Below are 9,329 nucleotides of genomic sequence, written 5' to 3'. Positions count from 1 at the left end.
CCATGTGACTTGTGATTTCTTATTCTTAAAAAGTAATAGGGAATATAATATAATCCCCACAATCTTAAACAGTTGTCTGGTCATTTGGATCATTAATTATTGCATGAATATAGCTACTTGGACTAATGCATGCATGCATATCTCTCTATTAATATAAAGAGTTGGTATGACATTTCATGTATAAAAGCTATATCCCAATGATTACAAATTTTTTTGACATGTGAAAATTCTAGAAAAATAAAAATAAAAGAAAGCAATAAAAAAAAATCAAGAGTGATCGTCACTTTGATGCGCGAAGCTTAGCCACTGTGTGATAGACACACACCAATTGGGAGTTTGCTCCACACATTTTTTTTTTTTTTCGTTTTTTGACCAAAAAAAAAAAAAAAACTCAATATATTGTAGAAGAATATACAAACTATGTCTCTTATCATCTCTCTCTTCCCAATCAACATGGAAACATGAATTTTTTGAAATTTCATTTTCTCTTTCATCTCTTTATTACATGTTAAACTATTTTCTTTGCTATTATACCATAAAAACTACTATGGATAGAAATATATCATAAAAATTTAGAATTTTATATATATGATTTTTTTTAAATACATCAAAAAACACAAAACTATAAATTAAATGAATAGAGATAGTCTTATTAGAGGCGTCTTGGCAACTTTAGTTGAGGCTTCAAGACAGGAACTAGCGGAACAGTAGGTGCCCCATGTTACTCATGTATACATAGAGCAAAACAAGGTTATAGATGTCATAGCCTCGAGTTCAATTGAGTGTGGCAGTGGTATACAATGGATGAAGTCCCCATATATATGCTAGGAATAGTGGGACAAATACCGATTGTAGATGTTTTTGAGGTTTTCGTACTCATAAGAGTGCTTATAAAGGATGGTAGTCGTAGACATTGGGTGTTCCCCTTCCCATAGATCACAAAAAAAAAAAAAAAAAAAACTATAAATTAGATAAACCACAACAACATCACTCCAATACTATTTATATTTTATAAATAACTAGTATATAAAACTATAAATACTCAAGGTAACTATGTATTGTAGTGTACTACTGTACTAGTGCCTCATTTATTTATAAGAACGAGGCCTCAAAAATTTAAGAATCGACCCTAATTTATAAATAACTAGGATATAAAACTATAAATACTCAAGGTAACTATGTATTGTAGTGTATTAGTTTATACTACCTCCGTCCCAAAATGGTTGTCTGGTTCGTTTAACGAGGCTTGACTGAAGTAATTTTTAATCCAATTTTTCATAATATTAAGTTTAGCATTAATATTTACAATTTATATATTTAGAAACTACATTAAAAGTACTATTAAACACAAAAAATTAAATTTAAAAATAATAAAAAATTACTAAAGAAAATAAGCAAAGAAGAAAGAGTTGGTTTGACCAATGAATAGTAAATAGGACAGGTAAAATGGGACAGAGGGAGTATTAAAACAAATCCTAGCTTTCTCCTCTGCTACCACAATAAACAAGTCTTTAAATGATGTTTCTCATCCGCTAGACCACTGTCTTGAGGGATCATGCATTTATATAATTGTAAGTTAATTAAAAGATTAAAAAGAAACTATCAAGCACCTTGTCTCAGATGGCATGTTGTGACTTACTGGTTTTCCTATATGGGAGGTCATGAAAAAAAAGTAATGTTAAAAAATTAAAAAGAAACTATTAATATGAGTGTTCTTGACTCATTTCAAAGATATCAATTAGAGCATTTTAATAATATTTTTATGCATTAATTTTATTAGTAAAATAAATAAATAAATTTAAGTAATAAATTTAGGGGGATAAGTATTCATTTATTAAAATTTAAATCAAAATTCTAAACAAATTTAAAATTTTTTCATAACCACACGTCCATCAATCAATCAGAATAGATTTAGTACAATATATTTGGCCAAGGTCCAGTGCTAATTCTTTAACTCAACAAAGTGCATCAAATTAAATTTTGTTTCAATTTCACCTCTCAGGAGCATCTTCAATTGTCAAGATTATTTAATTTATTGATTTTTAAGAAGCCAAGTAAGAGAGAAAAATGAATTGAAAGAGAAAAAAAAAATTCAAAAACTGTTGTAAAACCTATTAGCTCAAACATAATGCAGGGAGAAAAGTAAAGACAAAGTAGTAGAGACAAAAATCAGAAGTACTCTTATTCATCATTCCACACATATATATAAAGGGATACAATAATGGGATACATAATGAGGAATAATTGCGTCCGTTACAACTGTTACAAGCAATAATGTCCACTAATAAAATACTATTATAACACTGCCCCTTGGACATTATTTGACCACGACCTTGTCTCATGAACAATTTGCTAGGAAAACCCTGTGGAAAAAATCTAGACAATAAAAGAGTATTGAGTACATGAATGGTATATTCAAATACTCTCATGCCTCATTAAAAGTTCACTAGGAAAACCACGTGGGAAAAACCTAGTTGAAAAGAGTATATTTATAATTTCATATATAGTCCGGGTTGCCTCATTAAAAACCTTATACTAAGAAAACCCAGTGGGAAAAAACTTAGTTAAGGAAAAGAGTACAACCATAACTTTCTGCGTTTAATCTTTAGGATTTGCAATAGTTGGTGGTCTTATGGACCAAATAATTTGTATGTTGTTGCTCCCCCTGAAGACGACAACTTTCCTGATTGCCTCGTTAAAAACCTTACACTAAGAAAACCTGGTGGGAAAAACTCAGTTAAGGAAAAAGAGTACAATCATAAGCCTGCATGGCATAATCTTCAGGATTTCGGGGTTCGTCTATTTAAGTATTTATTTGCAACTTTCTCCCCGTTTATTATATCATACTCATGCCTCGTTAAAAACCACACTAGAAAAACCCAATGAGAAAAAAATCTAGTGAGGAAAAGAGTACATGGTATATAGGTTGCAAAAGAGTACAATTGTTCGTCCTTTTAGGACCCACCCAATCTTCAGGATTGATTCAAGTAAATGTAGTCTGCATCTCTCCCTAAAGATAACAATCTTCAATTTCTACATTGCTTAAAGTAGAATAGCTGTTTCAAAGGGATCGTAGAGGAGATGATATGACAATCTTCAGGATTGTTACTATAAGTTAATATTTTATACAATGATTCTCGAGACTCTTCTGGAGCTTATGTGGGTTGAATAACACACAACTAGTTTTGAAAAAGAAGGCAATACCAAGTGATCTATGAGAAACACGCAGTGGTTTATTGCATAAGTTTACTAGATGATATTTGGAGCACTAGGAGATATAAGTGATTTCATTGTATGAACAATGTTAGTCCTAATATGATCACGGAACTTCTGGTTCTTTCGTAGTGTTCCAATAATGAAGAAATGGACTTCAGGTCCTAAAGTGTCCTCAGTATCATTTTTGCGTCTAAACGGTTCCTTATCTTCTTCAAGAGATATAACCGTTAGTGTGATGAGTTCAAGGGAATACTCGATCTGCAAGTCGAGATAATACTTGTTTTCTCAAAGTCCTTTAATTTCTAAAATTCATTTTTGGAGCTAATATCATTAAGCTCTTTATGATTCAATAAGTACTACGGTATATTTTGATTTTTACATTTTCCTACTTCAGGAGGAAATTACTCAGTTAATTGTGATCTGTTCTAAGATCATATAAAGACCATATCGTCCAGTGACCTTATTTTCATATGGTCACAACGTTTATTAGCTGCATATCTAACTTTATTCTGCCATTTATCTTGTATAGCGGAACTTAATGTCATCGTTCATGGGAGATTTGATTAAATTAATCAAGGGTATCTGCGTGAACCCTGTTCTACAAAAGCTCGCTATTATGTCACCTCATCATTTTTTATTTCTCTTTCGTACAAACATCCATTTGGAACCAATAGGGTTAACATTCAATGGTGTGTTATAAAGAGAATATATTTTAGCGAGTCGAGCTATGCCTTAATTGCTCCTTTAAATATTAAATAATGAGGATGCATCTGGCACCTCACCTGGATCCAGTTTATTTAAACGAGCAATTATATTGGCGTGTGTTGTCGACAACTATATAATTTTTTTTTCTCCCAAATTCATGGTAATCAGATCGTTGACATTTCCCAAATATTAAAATCTGATCGTTCCGCATCCCTAGAATTATGTTTGTTTGGTGCACCTTTACTAGGGTTTTCGTATTCTTAGACGAATGTCTTTAGGACATAGTTCTTTTTAAGGCAAAAGTGACAATGTTTCTTTACTAGATCTAGTGTTATGTTTCATATCTCTTAAATAGATAGATCTCCTACACTTCTGGTGTCAAGGAGTATCGATATATATATTATTTGGTCCAATTTTGGGGATTATTTATGGGACCTTGTCACTCTTTTCTGATCAACATGATTAATGTATATATACGTTATTGGTATATATTTGGCAGATTATTTGCTAATATTGCAAATAGATTATCTTCTGAACTTCTAGTTCATTTTTTACTAGTACGTGGATTATAATGAAGATCATTCCATTTCATGGTTTTCTCGGCATTTAAATTCGGATATATCTCCCCCTAATGCCGAGAAACAGATCTTTAGTATGCAGTCAGCGTATCTATTGAATTCTTATCGTGGGCTCTATATAAACAGATGGAATTTTATAGCCCATAAAGATACGCAAAAGGTGGTGATAATAATTGGACTGCACACTAAAAATGAAACGCAGAATGGGAAATGTGTACACGTACTAGGTTGATGGGGGATTTATATTTATATGCAATGAGTTAGATTTGAATATGTCAAGTATGATGTCCCCCAAAAAGATATCAATACCTGTGTGGGTGATATCTACTATTTTGTACAATAATTCACCCCTTATTTTAGTTGTTTTGATGCTTATTTTCTTTATCCTAATGAAATTGAGAATTGTTTGTGTGTTATATTATCCCAAGAGTTGAATTATCCACAAGGAGCAGCAAAGGAAGAATTTTGGAGCAGTTTGGACAAGTTTTGGAAGCAAAGGAAATTACCTAATCACGAAAGGAAACAAGAATAAGAATTGGAAGTTGCCTAATGGGCCAAAGCCCATCTATCTCCTATATATTCTACATATTCTCTACAATTTACAGAGTTCCCAACCCTAGTTAGTTTTAGTTTATTTTTCCATTCTCTTTATATTTCCCTAGCATAGTTTAGATTAGTTATATATTAGATTATTTAATTTCAAGGTTGGAATCTCGGATGGAAGTTGGATTTGTTCTTCATCAGTAAAGTTCTCTTATTCTTTTATTTACTTTCTTCTCAGATTTCTTGCAATGTTTATGGTTATTTATTATTGCTTTGTTTTGTTTACTTTTATGATGCATGATGAGTAGTTAGCTTTTGGGTTTGGATTAGGGTTCTATTGTTATTCTTGATGCTAGGTTTATAATTATTGCATAAAGGGATAATTTATTGATCTAGGGTTTTATATTTGAATTGGATTATAAATTCCTCTTATTGATAATTGATGCGCAACTTTTATTGATTTGTTTTGGAGAGGATTTCATCACAACGAAAGTCAGGTGAAAGACTCAGCATAACCAATTTCAACCCAATTTTTCATACTATGAGAATATGGGTAATTTGAGGGCTTATAATGATTTTGTGTTTAAGGTTATGATTGATGCATCATGAAAGTAGGGCAATCTTAGCCTAATTCTTGTTATTGATTACGAAAGTAGCTAACTTGAATTCTTGAGTGCATTGCCAATAAATCCCTTGGTTATTTATTTTTCCCTAATTTTGAGTTTGTTAGAGCATCAAGATTGCAATACCCCTAATCTGACCCATTCTTTTATCATATAGTTTATCCCTTATTTAATTTGCATTATTTTATTTCCATTCATTAATCTTAGTTTGCTTGGATTCTAGTGAATTCCAATACTTTAGTGCCTAGAATTTTATAATTCACACAATACGTGCCATAGCCCCAATCCTCAGCGGAACGACATTTACACCCTCTTTTTACACTCACTATTATATTCATCACATTTTGGCACCGTTGCCGGGGATTGATTTATTTGGTTGTATTGTGTGATTGTTTTATTTCTAGCATTAAAGTTAGTGAATTCTTATGAGATCAAGTTTTTATTTTATTTTATTTAGTCACCAAAAAAAAAACCTATCAAGGAGTTTGGTGCCAATATGAATCAAGAAGTTTTTCAAGGAGGTGCACCATCAATGTTCATGCCACAACCTCTTTGGTGTGCCATATGTGGAGGATCACATGAAGCCGAAAGATGCTACATCTTTGATCCTAACTTTCAATATCAAGGCCATGTTCAAGTACCTCTACATCAAGAACATCAAGAGCCATTCTATCAAAGACCTCCACAAGCAAGCCAACCTATTGATGAGGAGATGATCAGGTCCATGATGAATAACATAAGCATTCAAATGAATATGTTACAAGCTCAAGTGGACGAAAATAAGGCTCAATTGGAAGATCTTATGGCTCAAGGGACAAGCTTGACAACTCAAGAACCCATTCAAGGTTCAACTCCTTATGAAGATGTTATACATGAGTTGTTCACTCCAAGTGAAGGTGGTGATGAAGAGGAGAGTGAGGATGACGCTGATGAAGATGAGAAAGTGAATGATGGAATTGAAATGGAAACTTTGAATTGGGAAGACAGTGTGGAATTGCAAGGGAATGGTGATAAAGAGCAACTTAAAGATGGTCTAAGTGAAGAAGTGCTCAAGAATGATATAGTTGATGAATTTGGTGGCACAAACGAGGTATGTCTTTCATTTAATGACACTCCCTTGGGTGAGAACTTTAGACTAACTTGGGAACCGGGAGGTGTCAATGTTTTTGAATGTGGAGGCCCCCATTGGCCAATTTTCATGTCCAAGGATTCTTACTTCATCTTAGTGCATAAAGAAGACCCAAGGTTCTCCCTACTTGCTCAAGGAAAGGAAAATCAAGGGGAAAATAAGAATGGATTTGGTGAAAGTGTGTGCTTGAATTTTGAGTTCATGGAGGAACAGTGTTTGAGTTTTATGGTGGTGGACTTGTGTATAAAGAAATTCATTGATGGCCACCATTTGAGGCACTATCTTGAAGAAAAATTTGCTAGGAAGGATGGAATGTTCATTGTTCAATTCAATGATGGTTGATCTTGAGATGTTGAGTCGAGCTAGCGACATTAAACTTAGTGCTTCATGGGAGGCACCCCATGTTATCCTTTACTTTTTGCACTTTATTTTACTGCATTTTTCTTTTTATTTTAGTTCGAAGTAGAATTAGGAGTTTTTCTTTGTTTACAGGGGTTCCTAGGGTTGTTTTTGGTGTGAGGTTTGCTTTATTTTACCTTTGAGAGAGTGGGGAATGGTTGGAATTGAGGTGTTTATGCTTTGAATAGGTGCAGAAGTGCTTTGGAAGTATTTTTGACTAACTTGCAGGTGAAACCGAGTTTGGGCGCGAAACACAAATTTTTGCAAAACGAGGGCTCGGGCACACGGCCATGGTCACGGTCGTGTACCCGACTGTGAGGTCTAGGCGCTGTTTCCAGTACGCATAGCGCAAAGGAGGGCTCAGGGTCCCGACCACCATCCCGGCCGTGACCCTGGCCGTGATGCCTCATCAGAAATTCTAGTGTCTACAGAGCAAACCAGGACTCTAGGTCACGGGCCACATCCCGGCCGTGACCCTGCCCGTGACAGTCTCCAGAATTTTCAGTGTGAACAGAGCTATTAAGGCCCATGGGTCACGGCCACCACCCCGGCCGTGAACCTTCACTGTTTTCTACTTCCATTTACTGCTTGTTTTCGTGCTTTCTAGTTCGATATCTCTTTATTGCTTTAGTTAATGGGTTTTGGTTGTCCATCAGGGATGATGTCCAGTTTAAGTGTGGGGGGGTGCTATTTCTGATAAGCTTTTGAAAAATGAAATTTTTGATGAAGTTTGCTTGAAGGACTCAATTTGCAGCTTAGGATAGTTTATTTTCCTTGTGTTGTGGCTGTGACCACTTTCCTTTCTGCTGGTTGGTGGTTTGTTTTGGTGGTACTTGTGCAGCCTAGTTTGTCAGGGATGATTCAAAGTTGAGCTTGTGATTAATTCAGTCTCTTGCTAATAGTTGGGTTAACCTCTAACCTAAATGTTTCCCCTGTTTGTTATGCATTGCTAGTGAAGGCTTATGTGGGATTCCGGTGATACCTGTTCTGTCATAGCTTGTCTCAGTGTTCTCATAGTGAAGTCTAGAATTTGCATGCTTTGAAGTGATTTAGGCCATTGTTGTTAGCCCAAGCCTTTAAACCTACCCTTTTTACAATTGTTTTCCCTAGTTGTCCCCTTTTGAGCCTTGTTTTTGTTTAATAAGTGCAAAGCACTTAACCCCGTTCTTTGTATTGTTTTTCTTGTTTAGCCCTATTATTTAACCCTTAGCCCTTAACCATATATTTTCCATTCACCCTTAGAGAGAATGTAGCATTTGTTCTTTAATTTAGAGGAGATTTCCCCTTTTGAGCTTACTTTTGATAGAGTTATTCTTGTTATCTTTGTTCTAGTGTGGGGGTGTTGTGAAGGAATTTATTGGTTGGTTGAATGAAAGAAAATGAAATGTTTGTTGATTGAAAAGAAAGAAAAGAAAAAAAAAAGAAGAAAATTGAAAAGAAGAAAAAAAAAGTGAAAAATGATTGTTAGAGAAAAGTTGGAAAAGAAGTTTGAAAGTGAAGAAAAAGTTTGTGAAAGGAAAGAAAAAGAAGGATGAATAAAAGTGCAAGTCAGGTTGCTAGAATAAGTGTCTTCACCCCCACTAGTTTAGAATACTCTTGTGTTTCCAATTATGTTTAGCTCTCTTGATTCATATTTTCCATGTCTCCTCTAAGTTTAGTTGTGAATAAGTGTGAAATTCTCTCTCTTTTGTGCATTTTTCCATACCCCCCCCTTCTTTTAGCCACTCACCCTTAGCACCATTACAAGCCAAATAAAGTCCTATTTGATCTTAGCATGCAGTTCTAGAGTTGATCTATGTGAGTATGAAGGGCATGTCTATGGGATTTCATCTTAAGCCAAGTCTTGCATAATCTCAACTAAGTACATGTGCATACAGGGTTTTAATTTACCTAAATTCGAGTGCTCGGTTATTGGCCTAAGAGGGAACTCACTTGTGATTCTGAGATGATTCTTAAAGCAGGTTAGGTTGTATGAGATGGTTGGTGGTATGATTGGTTGTGCAGGAAGGAAGTGTGATAAGTTGCAGTGTTTGGAAGGTGGATTATCTTGGGTAATTGCTTGAGGACAAGCAAACGTTCTAGTGTGGGGGAGTTGATATGTACTATTTTGTACAATAATTCACCCCTTATTTTAGT

The sequence above is a fragment of the Ipomoea triloba genome, chromosome 15, assembly GCF_003576645.1.
Source record: "Ipomoea triloba cultivar NCNSP0323 chromosome 15, ASM357664v1".
NCBI classification, from domain to species: Eukaryota; Viridiplantae; Streptophyta; class Magnoliopsida; order Solanales; family Convolvulaceae; genus Ipomoea; species Ipomoea triloba.
Note: the sequence above shows the minus strand (reverse complement) of the source record.